The sequence below is a fragment of the Pipistrellus hanaki genome (assembly GCF_964339955.1).
Source record: "Pipistrellus hanaki genome assembly, chromosome: 2".
Classification (NCBI taxonomy): domain Eukaryota; kingdom Metazoa; phylum Chordata; class Mammalia; order Chiroptera; family Vespertilionidae; genus Pipistrellus; species Pipistrellus hanaki.
Window position 1 is genome coordinate 124,512,339 of NC_140504.1, and position 21,644 is coordinate 124,533,982.

The following is a 21,644-nucleotide window of genomic DNA, read 5'->3' on the forward strand; positions in this document are numbered from 1 at the left end:
AACCCCCCTCACCCCTCAGAGGGAACTCTGAGGTACTGTTTCTCAGACCTATGCAAGAGGTAAATAAGCCTACAATAGCTAAATTAGAGACAATGTACCCAGTGTAATGTTTTTGCTTGTATTACTTTAAGTCAGAAGTTTATATACAGTAAATGGCAAATTTTCAAATATTGCTTTTATGATGTGCTGAGAATCTCAACAAGGGACAGGGGGTATAGTTCTCATGAACACAAATGCTGGGACCCTCTTTAACTAGTGTATTGTCTGTTTACACCCAGAAATGGAAGTGAACAGTTGTCATAATAAACCATTTTCTGTGCCAATGGGAAGCTTGTGATGAATGTTAAATGGTCTGTGCCTCCATTATCAGAGTTCTGGTCTTGAAGTGAGTCTAATTTCTGTGCATATGCAATCCTCATTAGTTACCACTCGTTACCTGGTGGTACCGAGTAGAGAAGCACAGCACTGAGAGACAATGAGCTGGTCAATGAAAGACTTTTCTTAAAACCTTAACTTTTTTCTATATAGTGGAAATATCACAAAATAGGAACCCCTTTCTTCCCCTCCTGGAGCCTCCAGTGTAGGGGAAACACTGTGCAGTCACACAGAGTAGGACGGGGACTGGTAAGAGGGGTACAGGAATACATTCCACCCACTGATTTCCCATCACTTCCTGAAATGCATCTCTCTGTTCAGCAAGCCTGTATCCTCATGGTTTTCTGAAACTTCATCTACTCAATTTTTGAGGTCATACTTATGATTGGTACTCTAATAGGTGCCTGGGACATAGTAATTATATTAACTTTATCTTAACATCCTATATAATAAAGAGGTAATATGCAAATTGACAATCACTCCAACACACAAGATTGTCAGCAGGAGAGGGCAGTTGGGGGCAACCAGGCCTGCAGGGGAGGACAGTTGGGGACAACCAGGCCAGAAGGGAAGGGCAGTTAGGGATGACCAGGCTGGAAACAGAGGGCAGTTAGGGGTGACAAGGCCAGCAGGGGAGGGTAGTTGGGTGTAACTAGGCCTGCAGGGGAGGGCAGTTAGGGATAACCAGCTGGCATGGAAGGGAAGTTAGGGGCAATCAGCCAGCAGGGGAGCAGTTAGGCATTGATCAAGCTGGCAGGGGAATGGTTAGGGGGTGATCAGGCTGTCAGGCAGAAACGGTTAGGGGAAATCAGGCAGGCAGGCTGGTGAGTGGTTGGGAGCCAGCAGTCCTGGATTATGAAAGGGATGTACAACTGCCCTAAGCAGGCAGTCGGACATCCCTCGAGGAGAGAGTGCAGGCTGGGCTGTGGGACACACACACACACACACACACACACACACACACACACAGTGCACAAATTTAGTGCACTGGGCCTCTAGTATTAGTATAATGACAATGATGGTTATTATTTACTGAGCTCACTTGTGCCAGGCAGGATTCCAAGGACTCTACATGTATTATTTTCCACATTTTACAGATGATAAAATAAGTTGTAATAGGCACCTATCAACCCTTGAAGAATCCCTATCTAGAGGTGAGGTAATTAGTGTTTTAAATGTGGCTGTGACAGCCCAGATGAAGGGTGATTAACCTTAACTTTGTTTTGGAAGAAAGAGCCATAAAAGGGAGCTAGTTTGGGGGGATTACCTGGGAAATTTAAATTCAGATTTTTCAGTATAAACTCCTGGAAGTACATGTGATTAGCTGGTGAGGTTGAGCATTTGGCTTATCCTCCCAGGACCAGCTGCTGGCAAATGGCACTTGGTTATGTGGAAGCCAAAGCTGCCCTGGAAGGGAGCTGAGCCAAGATAGCTCTGTTAGACTGGTTATCCTTGGAAACTCCTCCCTCTAAGACTGGCAAGACCCTGCAGGAGAGAATAGAGAAGACAAAGAAGGCACCAGTGGTAAGATCAGAGCAGGAGAGAGGGACATGCCCGTGCTGGCACTCTTGTACTCTGCCATGTAGAAGAGAGTAGGAGACTCCAGGTGGGAAGGAGATTCCTCTTAGTGGACATAAGAAGCTTTCCCATATGAATGTGAATCACAGACCTGGATGGGTGGATGTTGAGCCCTGACTCTGGGAATGAAGAAGCAGAGGTGGTAGGCCCAAAATGGGGAATCTGACTATTCTAAAAAAAAGTCATGACTATTTTTTTTTAAAGTGTCTTATCTATGCTTAGTGAGCCATAGCCATCCTGTCTTTATCTTTAAATAGTTTATATAATAAAAGCATAGTATATAAATTGTCCCCTCTACTGGGAGGCAGGGCCAGCCAGGGGAAGGGAGGGAGTACCCAGCTTATATATTAGAGGTGTAGTACATGAAATTCGTGCACTGATAGGATCCCTAGTGGCTGGCCAGGGACCCTATACCTCCCCACACACATGAATTTTGTGCGCCAGGCCACTAGCATGTACACACACACATACACACACACACACACACACACACTAGTGGCCCGACGCATGAAATTCATGTGGAAGGCTGTGTGTCCCTCAGCCTGGCCTGCCCCCTCTCCAATCTGAATGTCTGACTGCCAGTTTAGGCCCAATCGCTGTGGGATCCCTCTCCCAATCCAGGACCGCTGGCTCCTAACTGCTCACCTGCCTGCCAACCTGATCACCCCCAACTTTACCCACCTGTCGACCTACTTGCCCCCAACTTCCCCCTGCCTGCCTGATCGCACCCAATTGTCTCCCCCCCCCCCATGCCAGCCTGACCCACTGGTGGCCTGCTCACCCCCAACCTCCCCCCCCACTCGCTCCGGTCAGCCTGATAAACCCCAACTGCCCTCCCTTCCTGGCCTAATTGACCCATATCATCTCTGCCTTAGCCCCGTCACATGACTTTGTCCGGAAGTTCATCTGGAAGGTCTCCCGGTCTAATTAGCATATTACATTTCATTACCCTTTTATATACACACACACACACACACACTGGGTGGCCAGATTATTATGATACTAGAGGCCTGGTGCACAACATTTGTGCACTTGTGGCATGGTGAGGGGATGCTCAGCCAGGCCTGTGCCCTTTCACATTCCAGGAGCCTTTGGAGGATGTCCAACTGACGGCTTAGGCCCGCTCCTCACCAGACTCCGGCTACTGCTGCTGCACTCACCAGACCTGGCTGAGCAGTGTTCCCCCTGTGGGAGCACACTGACCACCAGGGGGCAGCTCCTGCATTGAGTGTCTGCCCCCTGATGGTCATTGCATATCATAGAGACCAGTGGTTCCACCATTCTGTCTATTTGCATATTGCCCTTTTATTATATAGGACTAGAAACCCGGTGCACGAAATTCGTGCATGGGGTAGGGTGGTGTCTCTCAGCCCAGCCTGCACCCTCTCCAGTCTGGGACCCCTCAAGGGATGTTAAACTGCCCGGTGGTGGGATCAGGCCTAAATGGGCAGTCAGGCATCCCTTAAGGCAGCGTTTTTCAACCGCCTGGTGTGCCGTAGGTGCAGACAAGACAAGAATTTTATAATTTTTCACTATTTTGTTTACTTAATATTTCATAATAAAGTAATTATAAAATACTTTCTTTGTGTTTATTTGATTCCTATTCAAGAGAATTACTTTATATATAGTCAATATAGGCACAGAGTTAAATTTTTTAACATTTTCTAATGGTGGTGTGCCTCGTGATTTTTTTCATGAAACAAGTGTGCCTTTGCCCAAAAAAGGTTGAAAAACACTGCCTTAAGGGGTCCCAAATTGGAGAGTGTGCAGGCTGGGCTGAGGGACACCTCCCCCCCACCCCCCATACATGAATTCTGTGCAACAGGCCATATATATATATATATATATATATATATATATATATATATAATAAAATCTCTTGCTAAAATCAGTTTGGCTCAATGGATAGAGCATCAGCCTGTGGACTGAAACGTCCCAGGTTCGATTCTGGTCAAGGGCATGTACCTTGGTTGCGGGTACATCCCCAGTAGGGAGTGTGCAAGAGGCAGCTGATCGATGATTCTCCCTCATCGATGTTTCTAACTCTATATCCCTCTCTCTTCCTTTCTGTAAAAAATCAATAAAATATATATTTTTAAAAACAACACAAAACTCAAGTCCCAGCAATTAAAATATATATTAGAGGTCCGGTGCACAGAATTCATGCATGAGTGGGGGTCTGGCCAGCCTGGCCAGGCTGAGGGGACATGGGTGGTTTGCCTGCCTGCCTGCTGGTCGAACTCCTGGTTGAGGGGGAAATTTGCATATTAGCCTTTTATTATATAGTATATATTGGTTGATTTCATAGAGGAAGGGAGAGAGAGATAGAGAGAGAGAAACATCAAACATCAATGATGAAAGAGAATAATTGGTCAGCTGCCTCCTGAATGCCCCCTACTGGGGCTCAAGCCCAAAACCCAGGCATGTGCTCTGACTGAGAATTGAACCATGACCTCCTGGTTCATAGGTCGATGCTCAACCACTGAGCTACATTGGCTGGGCCTGTCTTCATCTTTTAATATAGAACATCATCACCTCCAAGTGTTTATAATATCTTATTGCATTTTCACTACTGCAGCCTTAACTCAAATCAAATCTTGGAGCGTGTCCCACAGGCCAGATAGAATTCAGCCAAGGATCAGATCCAGTCAGCAAACTGTTCCTCTTTTCTCTCCTCACTGTCATTTCTTTATATTCTTTTTGCATTTGAGGCAAGTGTATTTTATCCAAATTTGATGATGTGTTTTGAGTAGGTAGAGAGTTTCCATTAACTCTCCATTTTATATCAATCACTAAATTTAACTTCAAATGTCAAGTCTCAAGTTCTTTGCCCTAAAAATAGTTAGGGGCTGAAATGGGAGCAGAGGTGAGGATCAGTGTCAGCTGTGGTTTCAATCATCAAAAATCCCTGCCTTTCAATGCCAGCAAATTACCCTTGTCCTACTCATGTTCTGCCTTTATATCCACCTTGTAGAGGGCTGTATCTAGATAGATGATCACTCCTCCCAACCGGAATTAACCCTTGTTAATAAATACTAAATACTAAATACTAAATAGTAAATACTAAATACTAAATACTAAATACTAAATCTTAGTGGGGCACTCTTCACCCTTTCAAATGTTTTGGAAAATTGGCCATTTTTCTTTGGAAATTTGACCTTATGTAAATTTATTTGAAAACTAAAACTTTAAATTATAGCCTTCCTGCCAATAAACTCAGCATAAACTGTCTTATAAACTTTTAGTAGGAATGCAAAAACTACAATGGTTTATGCTAAATATATTCTATTGAAATAAAATCTCAAGTCCCAGCAATTAAAATAGCATGCCAAAGTTTTTTGTTCATTTTTCATAAAACTTAAATTTCTAGCATCCTTAAACTATACACACACACACACACACACACACACACACACATATTCACACACAGATTATTTAGAGAAACTGAGAAGGACGGAGGTGGAATTTACAGCAATGGCATTCAGTAGGTCTTATAAATTAGACTTAATGGGGTCAAGGGAGTCTGGATTACTTGGTTTATTGCTACGTATTGGTCTTTTAATTCTATGTTTTCTATTTCGCCCAGTGGTAAAATTACATTATTTATTTCCAAATGGTATGTGTATTTAGGGCATAGTTCTTGGTTGTGATTTTAGCTTATATATTCATTTGACACATAAACGACCCTGGAGAACTCCACTTTTGATAGCCAATGAGTCATTAAACAACATGCAACCTGAACTATTTTCTCATTATCTAAGTCACTGTAATACAAGATGACCCCATGGTACATTTGCCCTCAGCCTGGAGTTTGGCATTTGTGAAAATCTCATGTTTTTTTGCTGGCAATACATTTTTTCAAGTTCAGAGCTAGAATTACATGTAGAGATTAAGGCAACTCTCCCATTTCATGGTTGAGAATATTGCTGCAGCACATTGGGTGCATAGATACCAGCTGCCAAAAAGAGCTCTTCATTTTGACTTTATTTGCAAAATCTACTGTGTTTGCAGATAAAGAAAACTGAAGTACAGAAAGATTAAGGTCATAATTGGACATTTTAAAATTCTCAATCTGCAAAACTATAGTATTTATTTAACTTAATTTCTAACAGCCATCTGAATTTTCTGTTTCTTTTAAAAGATTTTTAATTGATTTTTTTTTGAGAGAGAGCAAAAAAAACACACAAAACATCGATGTGAGAATTATCAATCAGCTGCCTTGTTTGCATCCTTCTCCTCCCCCCCCCCTCACTGGGGATTGAGCCAGCCCCCTGGGCCTATCCCCTGATGGGGAATCAAACCTGATACCTTTCAGTGCATGAGAGATGATGCCTAACCAAGTGAGCCACACCATCCAGAGCTTTTCTGACTGTTTAAAAAAAAACAAAAAAACCCCACAAAACTCATGATTAGCACAGATTGATGATTTAAAATCAAAACCCCATCAGGCTATATTCTTAACTTTTATAGTTTTTTATAAATTAATAGAAAGCACCCAGTTAAATTAACTGCAAAAGACATGCAGTTTCCTTTTTTTTTTTTACATTGTAAAACTAGAGGTCCGATGCAAAAAGATTCATGCAAGAATGGGCCTTCTTTCCACTGGTGGCCAGCACCACCTTTGCTCTGGCCTGGAGCTGCCCTTCTGCCTTCCCATGCTGTCCAGAGGCCTGGAGTGGCTGGGGAGGTGTGGAACGCCCCTGGCTGCTTGATGCCTGTGTATGTAAATTAACCCACCATATTTGTTGGGTTAATTTGCACACTCACTCCTTATTGGCTGTTGGGCATCGCAAAGGTATGGTCAATTGCATCTTTCACTTTTATTAGTGTAGATTGGCATGGGTATGGCTTTATTGAGATGTTCAATACACACACACACACACACACACACACACACACACCCACTCCATTCCAGCTTAAAGTTCCATCCTCCACTCACTCCTTCCCTCCAAAGGTGCTGGCCTGGCCAAGGCTGGTTGGACTCTCCAGAGAGAAGAGGATCAAAGAGGACTGGTCTGTGTTTGCACTTTTGTTCTTCCCTTTTCTGGTTTTAGGTTCTCCCTGGGTAGGGCAGGGAGTAGAAGGACAGGGGAAAAGGGAAATACATTTTACTTAACTGGGCACAGATATAATCCTCTGCAGAGGGCCCTGTGTTTTCCCACCCACCACTGCCTCCTGTCCCCTGCAGTGTCCTGATCTGACTCCTCTTTCCTCCCATTCCTTCCCCTTTCCCCCTCCTCCATCTCCTTCCCTTAGCCTATGGTTACCTGGGTGTGCTTACACAGCAGACAGTAAGCACCCTGGCAGGTACCTCAGAGAAGCTCCCACTCTCTCATTGTCCTGGGAAGAGTGTAAGGTACCCATGAGTTTCTTAAACATTTGTTTATCTGACTCCACATAGGCACAGGATTTGAGCCAATAATCAGGCAGACTAAATAAAGATGCAAGGCAGACATGATAAAGCCATTGTGTATCATTAAGGGCTTAACCAAATTACATATGTGAGGGATGAATGTTTGCTTGATGATGGAACTCCCCAGGCCAGATCGCTCAGCATAAACCCTACCAACAAAATCACAGAGTATAAATGATACATTATAGACAGTGCCCAATCTATGAAAAAGCCATGATCCAAAAGTTTATAAGCCAGTGTTTAGAAATCCAAGATGCATTTCCTCCAACCACAAGGTTATAAATGGGGATTTGGCTACAAGCATTTTCTATGGGTGGAAACCAGTTTGACCTCTAATGTGGCTGAATGACAATAGGAGTCTGAGTTCTAGGTCCAGACTGGCAGACCATGTAAGTTCTCTGTGCAGATAAAAAGGAAAAAGTGTTCCCCCCTGCTTCCAGGGTCCAAGGCTGCCCTAATTGCCCTTCCCCACTGCAAGTCTCCATTTCTTCAGCACATGAATCTTCATTTTCCTTAAGCTCCTGCAATTCATCTGGGCAGCCCCTACTTCTCTAGAGCATCCAAGTCACCAGGTGGAGACCTCTGTCCTCCAAATCCCAACCCTTCAATGAAATTAACAGGAAGGCAAACATAACTAATTAGTTCAAACTAATATTTGATTTTCTAGTAGCACTTTCTTTTCATAAGTGCTTAGATCTTTGAAAATGGATCCTTCTGTGTTTGGGATGTCACTTGGCTATAGAAGTTTGGAAGATCAAATGGGGTACAAAATAATAATACAGCTATTATTTTTTAGGGTTGTCTCAGATAGTAATTATCCACCTTTCTCAATTGTCTTTTAGCTTATTTTAAGGCAAAATAAGTCACTTCTGGTTTATCTGGTAATGCAGCCACACACTACTGCCCTCCTCCCTATCCACATGACTGATTATTCGTTCTGCCGAGGTAGGATCCTTCATTTTACTACTGGTATTATTGCTATTGCATAGTATCTATTACTGACTTTTGTAATAGATACATGTTGCTTCAGGCAGTTCACCATCCTTGAACTTCTGTCAGGGTGTTATCCTGAATCTAGAAGGGATTAGGAATCTGGAAAAGGGCTGCGAGTAAATTAATAAAGAGACTAGGTATGAAATATAAATTTAGAATACATGGGGGAGCCAGATGGAGCTTAGCTTTAGTAACTAAGTTCTCCTTCTGAATCTCCAGGGCTTTTTATTCACACATTTTTGCCCTAAAGCAAAGCAAACACACATATCAAAGGTAAAGTTTGATAAGCAGTAAAGTATCAGGTTGGGGGAACTGCCTTCCTCTGTTCAGCTGTTTGGCCAGCAGCAGGTAATAACATGTAGATTTTCAGGTTTGGGGAAATGCCCTCAGCTGTCTGTCAGGAGGCAATAATATGTATCCTCAGCCCTGCTGAAGCCTCAAGGTTCACCAACCTTTTAATGAAACTTCTTGCATTTATGACCTGCTGGAATTAGCCCCAAGCAAACTTTCTTTGGACAAAAGCACTCATCTGCAGGAATTACCCCTCTCCCATTAGAAATTATTCAAGTGGGACTTGAATTATGATGATCATCCTTTTTTGGCCAATGGCTGAGAAAGCTACCTTTTCTTGACTAATTGCTGCCTTTCTCCTTGAACTTAGTGATGCAAATACTGAAAATGGTTGTGTGATGAATCATTCTTTCTTGTCCAGGAAACACCTTAGTAACTCCTGCTACTGAGATCTTCTGGAGATGTCTATCTTAGGCCTGTGTGCTTTTTTATCTACCTTCCTTTTCTATCCTTCTATGCCATATATCAGGGGTGGGGAACCTTTTTTCTGCCAAGGGCTATTTGGATATTTATAACATAATTTGAGGATAATTGGATGATTAATACACAATTATCAACTTAAAAATTAGCCTGCTATATTTGGTCAAACATTTAATTAACTCTCCCCTAAGGTCTTGGCAGAGCCAAGCCAAATTACAATACAGTGGTGCCTCGCATAAAGAACACCTCGCACAGCGAACGCTGCACACAACGAACTTCATTTCATGATTCATACAACGAACTTCGTTTCACACAACGAAGTCACCAGAGCTTCCACGACCGCTGCCGATGTATTGCATCCTTCCGCGCAGGCACTGCAGGCAGTCGTTAGTCACTGCGCTTAACTTAAGCACGTATCGCAGCAATCGTTCTTCATATCGCGGCAATCGTTCTTCATTACGAATTAAATCACGCACGTATCACGGCAGTCGTCCTTTTAAGTTAAACTCAATACTTTTTTTATATCATGGCTTCTAAAAAAATTATGTTTTTAGATGTATCTAAATAAAAATAATAACAAAAAATTTATCTTTTCTTATGTCATCTTAGCATATTTTATGCTACAGAACGAATTATTTTTTTTAACATGTATTGTTATGGGAAAACGCGTTTCACATAACGAACTTTTCGCATAACAAATTTGCTCCTGGAACAAATAAGTTCGTTGTTTGAGGCACCACTGTATTTCATGGCCCTTATATGGCCTGCAGGCCGGACATTCCCCATGGCTGACATATATATTTCCAAAAGAATTCCTTTTTGTACAAGTTGGCCAGAGTTGGTTTCTGTTGCTGATACAGAACCTGACTTATAGAGCTCTCAATTCCCTCCCTTGGTTTATCTGTACTAGGAATTTGGGGACAACATCTCAAAAGGATGACATGCTTCTTATTCCATTGAGGTATCTCACTCCTACCTCAAACTTTATTTTAATTCCCCAACCTCGTTGCCAAACCTAGAGAGACTTTGGGCCCTTTTGATGTTTCTGTTGTTTTATTTCTAAAGATTTGTTGAAATATCAGTGGATCCTTATTTGCCTTCTTCTGGTGAATGGTGAGAATGTAGCTCCTCAAACCCATCTTAGACACCAGTTCCCCCACATTTCACTCACTTCTAGTCAGTTGTGCTTCCAAGAATTACTTACCAGATTTTATTGCATTTGTCTGCAAAGCTTTGGCTGTACTTGATCATCCAAATGAATTTGCCATTGGTTGAATTCCTACCAGTATCATAAAATGGACTAAAAAAGTTTAGGCCAGGTAGGGTGCTATTTTGCATCATTTCCCAATGAAGTCAAGACAAAAATGGTTTTGCAATGTCACAAATCCAAATAAGTACAAATTTCATTAGCTTCTATCCTTAAACATGCTTGTCAATATCCTGACTTTTATTCCCTATATTTACATTACAAATTATATTAACCTGTACTTTTTGAAACCACTGTCAACTGCCTATTACTCCTGTATGAGCCTAAGATGTTTCATCACCAGTGTCTTGTTGCACGTGCAGGCTGGAAATGCTGGGATACAAAACCAGCTCAAGCTTTAAGAGATATTATAGGGTGGAGTCAAGAGTCAAATTCAAGCTGATTTTAGGGCTCCACTGCTTTTCCAACAGGGAAGGGACTAGATGTTTTCATAATGAATTTTGTTGGCTTAATGTAGGAAGCTGCTGATCTGACCCAAGTTCTCTATTTTTAGAAAAATTAATTATGAAGTATAACAAAACACATCTAAATTTCCAAAATGGAGAGAAAATGGTTTTGGATATGATGAATGGCCTATATGATAGGTGGTTTCCAAAGATGGCTCCCCAGTCAATCATACATCCCAGTTTTCATGCTCTTAGGTAGTTTCCTTCCCTTGAGTCTCCACTGGCCTTATAACTTGCTTTTAACTTGCAAAAAGTGATGCCTTTGTAAATTCTCAAGCTACCTCATAAGGAGTTTTGTAGCTTCTATCTGGGTCTCTTGGAATGCTTACTCCAAGGAAGCCAGATTCTAATCACCCTGAGATGGCCATTCTGGGAAGAAGCCCAAATCAATCACATAAAGAGAGAATATGGAGGGAGGGGGAGAGAGAGAGAGAGAGAGAGAGAGAGAGAGAGAGAGAGAGAGAGAGAATGTACCTGGCCAGTCTCCAGCTCTTCCACTCATCCCAGCTGAGACATTGAACTGTCTAGTTGATCTTTCACATGACTCCAGGCCCAGGTGCCATCTGACTGCAATCACATGAGACACCCCAGGTAAGAACTGGCCAAGTGAGCTCAGTCAACCATAGAACCATTCGAGATAATAGTCATTGTTCTTTTAAGTTACTTAATTTGGGCTAGTTTGTTATTAAAACAATAGATATCTAGAACAGATGCTGAATGGAAGAGGGATTAACAAATACTGAGATTTTACTTTGTGCCAGACCTTGTGCTATTTTCTTTACATATATCTTGGGGTGAAAATTATCAATGTATAATGTTGGCAGATTTTCTACCACAGTAAAAGCCTGTCATTTCCAGTTTAATTTAAAACTTCTTATCTGCCAATCTTCACCTTCCAAAACAAACTATTGGTCTTTCTTTCTCAGAAATGTGCCTCTATACTTGTTAGGCAGAATGACCAAAGAAACATAGAATTGGAGAGACTAAAGTTGAAGACAAGGGATTTTTCAAAGAAGTTTAGTCAAATTTGTAATGGAGACTAAGGAAGAGGTGAGATGGATAGCAGGGGCAGTGAGGCGGGACTGACAGGAAAAGCGAGGAAGATGTTCTGTGGTTGTAGGTAAATGAGGAACTCCAGGGGATACCAGTGAATTAGCAGCTGGGAGAAATACTGCAATTGGTTATGACTGCATTCTCTTTAATGCTGAGAAACTTAAATAAAATTGGAGTAGCTTTTCCATGATTGTTGGCTAGTAAATGTTGTGCTTCTTTAATGCCATGGCCCTCCTCTGGAGCTGGACAACATGGGCTATGGCTTCACTTAGGGTTACATGTGTATCATCTTATTTAATCCTTTCAGTAATCTCATGAGGCATGTATTATTATCCTTCTATTATGGAGTCAGAAATGAGGCTCAGAGAAGTTAAGTAACTTGTTAAAGGTCACACATTAGTAAGCAATAAAGCTGATATTTAAATCCAGTCTCACTGACTCCAAAGCCCATGATATTCTGGAGTCAGCTCCCCAACATTGTAACCTCTCTTCATAATACTGTCCTTTATCCTGCCCCCGAACCCACTGTATCTCATATCATGGTGGTGTCACTGGGGATTCTGAGTGGGAAAGTGGGTAGGGGTGGGAAAGAGGTGGCAATGAATATGTTTATATGAATTTATATCTGAGTTAGATAGCTTAAAAATCAGAAACAAACTATACTCTCTATATATTTTCCTAAGATCCCCACACCCTGAATTTCCTAACAGTTTCTAGAAGCAGGTTTTAAAAAACAGCTCATATGAATGTCAGATCATGTAATTTCTTAAAACTTGGTTGTATGTTCTTTATCATATTTAGTTCTATTATAATTGATTGCAATTTAAAGCAACTGACTTGATGGACTCTACAAAGACAACATCCTAAGGCTATCTTGGAAAGCTACCTTTTAATAATAAAAGATGTTTCTGTTTATTATAAAACCGGATAAAAATACTTGACAAGAAAAAGAGATTGTGTTCTGATTCTTTCTTTCTCTTTTGGATGCTGGCAGTTGCTTGCTAACCTTTCCTAAGAATCTCTACCTCTATTTCCCTTTCAAAAGAAACAAAATCATTCCGCATTCTCCTGGCACCTTTGTGTCATAATGCAGGCATGCTTTGGGGAATGAAATGAGAGATGTTAGCTGCTATCATGATTTGAAACATTCATCTTGAGCTTCCAAGACAGCATATATATGTATATTTGTTTTTTTAATATATATATATATATATATATATATATATATATATATATATATATATACATATATAAAACAATGTTGCTTTTTAGTGATATTATGAATTTCCTATTTAAAACATAAAATTGTGATATCTGAAAGTGACTCTTTAAATGGAACACATATATAAAAGCAAATCCCGTTTACACAAAAACATATTTCCTGGTGTGTTGTCACAGTCACCTTTTAGAGTTTTTCACTCCAGCAGAGCATAGCGAAGGGGAAACAGGGAATTGCAAACCAGCCAATTTGACCACGTAACTGTACTGCTTTTCTAATTAAAGATCTGGCAGAAAAGCCAAAGTGAGAATTGGCAGTTATCTGTGAATTTTAACTATTCCATATTTTCTCATGTCTATTTCTAAAATTTTCTGACAGATGTCAGTATTTTTATTTTATTTTATTTTTTTAAGTAAGAGAGGGAGTCCAAGGGCGTAGGATAAGCATGGGCTTTGCTTGGCCTCGGTTTGAACCCTGGATCTATAATTTGCAAGGTGAGTGACTTTGGGCAATTTCCTTAATGTCTCTGGGATTCTGTTTCCCAGCCTGCGGAATGGAGGTAATAACTGACTGCAGATGATGTTGTGGGGCTCAAATGGCACAAGGGGTGACGCCATGTGTCTGGCACCAATGCATACATCAGAGGATAGGAGCACATAACTTTGGAAGATTAGGGGAGTAATTCTTTTCTGCAGTCTTAAAAAAATCTATGCTTATTATTTTCTTGGAATTACTACTAAATGTTCACCTTCAAAAGCATAAAAGATACTGGACTTGGAGCTGGAGTCTAGTTGGGTCCAGTTGGGACTTTATGACTTTTCTAGACATCAGCCATCACAGGAAAGAAAATATAAATGGCCACATTCAGCTCCAAACCACTCGTAGGGTTGTTGTAAATATTAATAAGCAATCAATTCCCTCTAAATGCTTTGGAGAATTGTTTCACACAATAAAAATTATTCATCAATATGTACAGGGGGGATGTTTATAAAGTGTGGGATTTCTTATGAAATAGTTCACTGAAACCTGCAATATTGTTACAGTCATATGTCTGATGACATTTGACACAGGGCCATGACCTTCTGAAAACACAGTTATATTAGTGGACATGATTTTCAAATATGTGCTTTGTGGTGTTATACAGTTTGCTGTTGGGAATCAGTTTCCTTTGCTCATTGAAATTGTTAAGGTTACTGAGACTTGTTCTCTGCTTTGCCCACAGGGCAGCATGAAAGACAGCTTTACTTCTACTTGCCTATTTTAGGGAAGATTTCCAACATTTTCACTGAGTTGTGTTGCTATGTTGGAGCTGACCTGCTGTGGATCAGTCTCAGAGAGAAGCTGTGAGGTGGGAGCCTTGGAGCCAAGCAGATTTTAATTCCCAAGTGTCATCCATGAGCTGTGTGGCCTCAGGCAAGTCACGGAGCCTCTCCGAGGCTGTTTTTTTTCAACAGTAAAATAGAGAAAAGAATACAGCTTGCAGAAGTTTTGCAAAGATTAAAGTTTTATATAAAAAAGATTTAAGACACAGTTCTTACCATATAATGGGCTCTCACAAATGGTTAGAAGTACACAGAATAATCGCTCACAAATATTATAAATATTGTTTATGAACTTAAAAATAAAAAATAAATTATGCTAATGCTAACCCACCCACATTATAGATGAATAGTTTGGTTTCAGGATTAAATATGAAACATCTTTTAAGACATATGCAGGGGAGATAAATTAACATTCATGTATCATGAAAATCTTAAATTTTTTATTTCCTTACTTCTGGTATAAACTTCATAACACATTGCAAATTATTTTGTATGTTCTCTTTTCTTTTAATTTTATTTACTTTTAATAAACAAATAAACCCACAGCATTGTGTACCATATTAGTAATGAAGTTACAGGGGAATGAAGCAATAAAAATGAAATTTTAACTCTAGTTATCAGCGGGAAGCCAGAATCTAGCAGCTAATATTGTGAAGCTTCTAGAAGTTACTTACCGTAGGTTATTGATATGGCTGGGGTGTTATTAAAATGGTTATTTAGTTAGAAACTAGTGGGCATTAACCAAAAAGGGATTTTGGTGTTAGCTATCTCACCTTTTTATTAAATCAAAACTGGAGAAATTACCTAGGGCATGCAGCTATTCTCTGGAGAATGAAATTATTTTTTAATTACTTAACGTGTGCCTCTGGAGAATTCTTAGGAAACATTCTAGAGAGTTTATGCAAACTGCAGCCTCTGGTGGCAAGTGCCCCAGCATGAATCTCCCACAGGAATCAGTTCTCAGATCTGAATGCAGCCTTTTCTCCCTTGCTAGCATCGCCTCCCTCCTGTCCCTTCCTACTTCCACTGATCTAGGCAATTCCTACCTCGCTTACCTGCCTCTAGGCTCTCGCCACTTTTGCCCAGTGCCCAGCGCAGTGCCAGGCATGTAGCCAATGACCTGGACTACATATTTCTGAATGAATAATGATATACATTTATGATTACTTTTCCTTTTTGAAGCTTGACCTTATTACTCTTGTGTCCCTGCTAACAGTTATCTTCATAAAGCACAGCTCTAAACAGGTCGGTCTCTTGCTCAGACACTTTTAATGGCTCCCATGTCCTATGCAATGAAGTCCAAACTCCTTCAGATGAAATGTAAGGCCTTCTATGATCGGCCCCAATTCCTTAACCTCATGGATTCATTCAACAAACATTTTTTAAAGTGCCACAATCAAGCATCAGAAGGATGAGCAAGAAGATAGCCTCTGTTTCCAGGAAACTCAGACTCTGGAGATGGGTTAAATATATTAAAAAAAAAAAAAAGTTACTGAATAATGTGCTATTATATTTATGCACTAAAAATCCAATGAATATTTAACAAGTACCTAGATGTGCCACGAATGCACAAAGCACACGGCAGAGGGAATGTCTAACATTTCCCGGAGTCAGCAAAAGCTTCAAAGAGGAACAGGCATTAACTGAATTTTGAGAGATGAGCAGATGGCCTCCAGGTGGGGGAATTTCAGGCAAGGGCAAAGTCCACATTCAGAAAAAAAGGCCCAGGAGGGAAAGTCACACACAGTCTTGCTGGCAGGGTTCGAGTAGCTAGAGCTCAGCTTTGACATTATTTAGGGCTTGAGTTTGAGAAAACACCTTCTTTCATGGCCCCAAACTCACCACACACCCTCCATGTCTGTTTCACTCTGTTCCTCTTTCAGACCTGGCTTGAGGGTCACTTCTTCAGAGAAGCCTTTCTTGTTAGTCCAGCCCCCAGTCATTCACTCTAATAATGCCTTGTACTTTTTCCTTCTAACACAATAATGGTAATTAAAGACACTTACACAATTATTTAATATCTGCCTCTCCTTTGCCACCTTCAAACTGTAAGTACAGTGAGGACAGACATATGTCTGCTGGTTCACAGTATATTTCCAGTGCCCAGCGCAGTGCCAGGCATGTAGCCAATGACCTGGACTACATATTTCTGAATGAATAATGATATACATTTATGATTACTTTTCCTTTTTGAAGCTTGACCTTATTACTCTTATATAATGGGCAAAACACTCCAGAACCCAGAGTCTATTCTACTGAGATAGCACCTCACCTTGCCTGATGGTCAACAATACACATAGGACTCCTTTATTCTTGCCCTGCACCCCCACTTCAAAACACACACACAATCTCAATCTCTCTCTCTCTCTCTCTCTCTCTCTCTCTCTCTCTCTCTCTCTCTCTTTCTCTCACTCATATTCTTTTTTTTTTTTTTTATTTATTTTTTTTTGTTTCACTTATTTTTGTTTATTTTTTTTTAATATATTTTATTGATTTTTTTTTACCCCCTCCCTCCCTCCCACACATCCCCTCCCTCCCCAGCGTTTTGTGTCCATTGGTTGCACTTATATGCATGTATACAAGTCCTTCGGTTGATCTATTATCTCCCCCAGATCTTCCTCCCGTCCCCACTGTAACTTGACAGTCTACTTGTTGATATACTGTCTCTATATCTATCTTATGGTTCACCAGTTTATAATGTTCTTTATTATCCACAAATGAGTGAGGTCATGTGGTGTTTCTCTTTCATTGATTGGCTTATTTCACTCAGCATGATGTTCTCCAATTCCATCCAGGATGCTGCAAATGATGAGAAATCCTTCTTTTTTATGGCAGCATAGTATTCCATTGTGTAGATGTACCATAGTTTTTGGATCCAATCATCTGCTGACGGACACTTAGGCTGTTTCCAAATTCTGGCTATTGTAGATTGTGCTGCTATGAACATAGGGGTGCATATATCCTTTCTGATTGGTGTTTCAAGTTTCTTGGGATATATTCCTAGAAGTGGGATTACTGGGTCAAATGGGAGTTCCATTTTCAGTTTTTTGAGGAAACTCCACACTGTTCTCCACAGTGGTTGCACCAGTCTACATTCCCACCAGCAGTGCGCGAGGGTTCCTTTTTCTCCGCAACCTCGCCAACACTTGTCGTTTGTTGATTTGTTGATGTTGGCCATTCTGACAGGTGTGAGATGGTACCGCATTGTTGTTTTGATTTGCATCTCTCGGATAATTAGTGACTTTGAGCATGTTTTCATGTGCTTTTTGGCCTTCCTTCTGTCTTCTTTTGAAAATATTCTATTTAGGTCCATTGCCCATTTTTTAATTGGATCATTCATCTTCCTTTTATTTAGTTGTATAAGCTGTTTGTAGATGTTGGAGATTAAACCTTTATCAGTGGTAACATTTGCAAATATGTTCTCCCACACAGTGGGCTTTCTTGTTGTTTTGTTGATGGTTTCTTTTGCTGTAAAAAAGCTTTTTATTTTGATGTAGTCCCATTTGTTTATTTTCTCTTTAGCTTCCATTGCACTAGGGGTAGTATCAGTGAAGAAGTTTTTTTGGCATACGTCTGAGATTTTGTTGCCTGTGGATGCTTCAAGTATTTTTATGGTTTCCCGTCTGATGTTTAAGTCCTGTATCCATTTTGAGTTTATTTTTGTGTATGGTGTAAGTTGGTGATCTAGTTTCATTCTTTTGCATGTATCTGTCCAATTTTCCCAACACCATTTATTGAAGAGACTGTCTTGACTCCATTGTATATTAGTGCCTCCTTTGTCAAATATTAATTGAGCATAGTGATTTGGGTTGATATCTGGGTTCTCGATTTGATTCCATTGATCTATATGTCTGTTTTTGTGCCAGTACCAGGCTGTTTTGAGAACAGTGGCTTTGTAATACAGTTTGAAGTCTGGTATTGAGATACCTCCTACTTTACTCTTCTTTCTCAGGATTGCTGTGGCTATTCGGGGTCTTTTATTGTTCCAAATGAACTTTTGGAGAGTTCTTTCTAGGTCAGTGAAATATGCCGTTGGTATTTTAATGGGGAGTGCATTGAACTTATAGATTGCTTTAGGAAGTATGGACATTTTGATGATGTTGATTCTACCAATCCATGAACATGGTATGTTCTTCCATCTGTTTACATCTTCCTCTATTTCTTTTTTCAGTGTCATGTAGTTTTCCGCAAATAGGTCCTTTACTTCCTTAGTTAAGTTTATTCCTAGGTATCTTAATTTTTTTGGTGCGATCGTAAATGGAATTGCTTTTTTAGTCTCTGTTTCTATAAACTCACTGTTGGTGTATAGAAATGCCATAGATTTCTTGGTGTTAATTTTGTATCCTGCTACATTGCCAAATTCATTTATTAAGCCAATTAGTTTTTTAATGGAGTCTTTTGGGTTTTTTATATACAATATCATGTCGTCTGCAAATAAGGATAACTTTACTTCTTCTTTTCCAATTTGGATGCCTTTTATTTCCTCCTCTTGTCTAATTGCAATGGCTAGTACTTCCAGTACTATGTCAAAGAGGAGTGGCGATAGTGGGCATCCCTGTCTTGTTCCTGTTCTTAGAGGGAATGGTTTTAGTTTTTGCCCATTGAGTATGATGTTTGCTGTGGGTTTATCATATATAGCTTTTATTAGGTTGAGGTATGATCCTTGTACTCCCACCTTGTTAAGAGTTTTTATCAGGAAAGGGTGTTGGATTTTATCAAATGCTTTTTCTGCATCAATTGATATGACTATATGATTTTTATCTTTCAACTTGTTTATGTGATGTATCACGTTTATTGATTTGCGGATATTGTACCAACCTTGCATTCCTGGTATAAATCCTACTTGGTCATGGTGTATGATCTTTGTGATGCTCTGCTGGAGCCGATTTGCTAGAATTTTGTTGAGGATTTTGGCATCTATGTTCATGAGGGATATTGGCCTGTAATTCTCTTTCATTGAGTTGTCTTTATCGGGTTTTGGTATTAGGGTGATGCTGGCTTCATAGAAGGAGTTTGGAAGTGTTCCTTCCTCTTGAATTTTTTGGAATAGTCTGAGGAGGATAGGTTTTAGTTCTTCCTTGAATGTTTGGTAAAACTCTCCTGTGAAGCCATCTGGCCCTGGGCTTTTGTTTGCTGGAAGCTTTTTGATGACTGTTTCAATTTCTTCCCAAGTCACTGGTCTATTGAGATTTTTAGATTCTTCCTGATTGAGTTTTGGAAGTTTGTATTTTTCTAGGAATATGTCCATTTCCTCCAGGTTGTTCAGTTTGTTGGAATAGAGTTGTTCGTAGTATTTTGTAACAATCCGTTGTATTTCGGTGGGGTCTGTTGTTATTTCACCTCTTTCATTTCTGATTTTGTTTATTTGGGTCCTCTCTCTTTGTTTCTTGGTTAGCCTGGCTAGAGGTCCATCTATCTTGTTTATTCTTTCAAAGAACCAGCTCTTGGTTTTGTTGATCTTATGTATTGTTATTTTGGTCTCTATGTCGTTTATCTCTGCTCTGATTTTTGTTATTTCCTTCCTTCTGCTTACACTGGGTTTTTCTTGTTGCTCCTTTTCTAACTCTTTGAGTTGTAGAGTTAGATCATCTGTTACTATTTTTTCTAGTTTTTTGCAATAGGCTTGTAAGGATATGAACTTCCCTCTCAAAACTGCTTTTGCTGTGTCCCAAAGATTTTGGATTGTTGTGCTTTCATTGTCATTTGTTTCCAGGATGTTTTTAATTTCTTCCTTGATTTCTCTGGTAACCCAGTCCTTGTTTAATAACAAGCTGTTTAGTCTCCATGTGTTTGATTTCTTTGGATTATTTTTATTGTAGTTAATTTCCAGTTTTATGCCATTATGGTCTGAGAAGATACTTGATATGATTTCTATCTTCTTGAATTTGAAGAGACTTTGCCTATGTCCCAAAATGTGGTCTATCTTTGAGAATGTCCCATGTGCACTTGAGAAGAATGTATATTCTGTGGCTTTGGGGTGGAGTGTCCTGAAGATGTCAATTAATTCCATCTGGTCTAGTGAGTCATTTAGGATTGATATTTCTTTGCTGATTTTTTGTTTAGATGATTTGTCGAAGGGTGACAGTGGGGTATTAAAATCTCCTACTATGATTGTATTGCTATTAATCTCTCCCTTAATGTCCTCTAGCAGTTTTTTAATGTATTTGGTTGCTCCTGTATTGGGTGCATATATATTTACCAGGGTTATTTCTTCTTGTTGGATTGTTCCCTTTAGTATTATGAAGTGGCCTTCATTATCTCTTGTTATGTCCTTCACTCTGAGATCTAATTTGTCAGATATAAGTATTGCCACCCCAGCTTTTTTTTTCATTTCCATTTGCCTGGAAAACTTTTTTCCATCCCTTCACCCTCAGTCTGTGTGCATCTCTTTTTCTGAAGTGGGTTTCTTGTAGACAACAGATGTATGGGTCTTGTTTTCTTATCCAATCTGTTACCCTATGTCTTTTGATTGGAGCATTTAATCCATTTACATTTAAGGTTATTATTGATAGGTACTCATTTGACGCCATTTTTATTCTATACCCGTGTTCCTTCTTCACTTCTTATTTCTTTATTTTTACAGTAGACCCTTTAGCATTTCTTGCATTGCTGGTTTGGTGGAGATAAATTCCTTCAGTCTTTTTTTGTCTGTGAAGCTCCTGATTTCCCCTTCAATTTTGATTGATAGCCTTGCTGGGTACAGTATTCTTGGATTCAGACCCTTCCTTTGCATGACTTTGTATATTTCATCCCATTCCCTTCTGGCCTGATAAGTTTCTGTTGAGAAATCAGTTGCTAGTCTGATGGGGGTTCCTTTGTATGTAACTTTCTGTCTCTCTCTGGCTGCTTTTAAGATTCTTACTTTGTCATTGTTGTTTGCCAATTTAATTATAATGTGCCTTGGAGTCTGTCTTCTGGGATTCATTTTGCTTGGGACTCTGCGGGCATCTTGGATTTGTGTGGGTTTTTTCTTTTCTATTTCAGGAAAGTTTTCTGTCATTATTTCTTGAAATACTTTTTCCATGTCTACCTCAGTTTCCTTTCCTTCTGGAACCCCTATTATTCGAATATTATTTTGTTTTGTTTTGTCCCAAAGCTCCCGTAGGCTCTCCTCCTGCTTTTTAATCTTTTTTTCTAGAAGTTGCTCTACTTGGGTATTTTTTTCCATCTTATCTTCTAGCTCACTGATGCGGTCCTCTGCTTCATC